Consider the following 1,761-nt stretch of genomic DNA (forward strand, 5'->3'; position numbering starts at 1 on the left):
TTACACACACACACACACACACACACACACACACACACACACACACACACACACACACACACACACACACACTTTTTAAAAATTATCTAGACAAAATTCTCTGTAATGTTAAAGTGGAAGAAAAATTCTATCATTTTCAAAAACATTTATGCAAAATAAAACACTATTATACGGTATCTTGATTAGATAAGTATTCATCCCCCTGAGTCAATACGTGTTAGAATCACCTCTCTGGCAGCGATTACAGATGTGAGTCATTTATCTCTAAGAGCTTTGCACGCCTGGGTTGTACATTATTTGCCCATTATCATTTTTAAACTCTTCAAGCTCTGTCAAGTTGGTTGTTGATCATTGCTAGACAGCCATTTTCATGTAGAGCCATAGATTTAAGCGATTTAAGTCCAAACTGCAACTAGGCCACTCAGGAACATTCAGTGTCTTCTTGGAAAGAAACTCCAGTGTATTTTGTCCTTGTTTTTAGGTTATTGTCCTGCTGAAGGTGCAGTCTGTCTGTTGGAAAGCAGACCAAGCCAGGTTTTCCTCTAGGATTTGTCTGTGCTTAGCTCTATTCTGTTTCTTTTATCCCCCCAAAGAACTACCTAGTCCTTGCCGGTGATGAGGATATTCATAACATGATGCAGCCACCACTATGCTTGAAAATATGAAGAGTGGTACTCAGCAGAGGTGGGACCAAGTCATTATTTTACAAGTCACAAGTAAGTCCCAAGTCAAGACCGACAAGTCTCAAGTTAAGTCTCAAATGAAGTCTTAAGTCTCAAGTCAAGTCCCAGGATTACGTCTCAAGTTATAAGGGTACAAGGCGAGACCCAGATGCAGACACGGGAGGCAGATTGTTTGAGTCTTTGGTGTGTATTAAAAATCCAAAAGGGGTAGGCAAAGAATGGTTGTGGACAGGCAAAAGGTCAAAACCAGTTCAGAGTCCAGGAGGTACAGAGTGGCAGACAGGTTCGAGGTCAGGGCAGGCAGAATGGTTAGGCAGGCGGGTACAGAGTCCAGAAAACAGGCAAGGGTCAAAACCGGGAGGACTACCAAAAGAGAATAGAGAAGGCAGGAGCACAGGAAAAAACACGCTGGTTGACTTGGAACATGCAAGACAGACAGAAAACACAGGTTTAAATACCCAGGGGACAATGGGGAAGATTATTGGAGGACCACAAAAAGCCGATACCGATTAATCGGACAATTTATTTATTTATTTTTGTAATAATGGCGCACACCCCGCTAACTAGCTATCCATTTCACATCGGTTACACCAGCCTAATCTCGGGAGTTGATAGGCTTGATGTCATAAACAGCTGCTGGCAAACGTTTGAATGAATGCTTACGAGCCTGCTGCTGCGCTCAGTCAGACTGCTCTTTCAAATCATAGACGTAATTATAACATGACAACACACAGAAATACGAGCCTTAGGTCATTAATATGGTGGAATTTGGAAACTATCATCTCGAAAACAAGATGTTTATTCTTTCAGTGAAATCCGGGACGTTCCGGATTTTATCTAAGTCTAAGTCTGCTCAACATACCCCATACCCTGTCCTGCTGCTCAACATACCCCATACCCTGTCCTGCTGCTCAACATACCCTGTCCTGCTGCTCAACATACCCCATACCCTGTCCTGCTGCTTAACATACCCTATACCCTGTCCTGCTGCTCAACATACCCCATACCCTGTCCTGTTGCTCAACATACCCCATACCCTGTCCTGCTGCTCAATACCCTGTCCCTGCTACCCCCATAC

Source organism: Oncorhynchus gorbuscha, unplaced genomic scaffold (assembly GCF_021184085.1).
Source record: "Oncorhynchus gorbuscha isolate QuinsamMale2020 ecotype Even-year unplaced genomic scaffold, OgorEven_v1.0 Un_scaffold_3462, whole genome shotgun sequence".
NCBI classification, from domain to species: domain Eukaryota; kingdom Metazoa; phylum Chordata; class Actinopteri; order Salmoniformes; family Salmonidae; genus Oncorhynchus; species Oncorhynchus gorbuscha.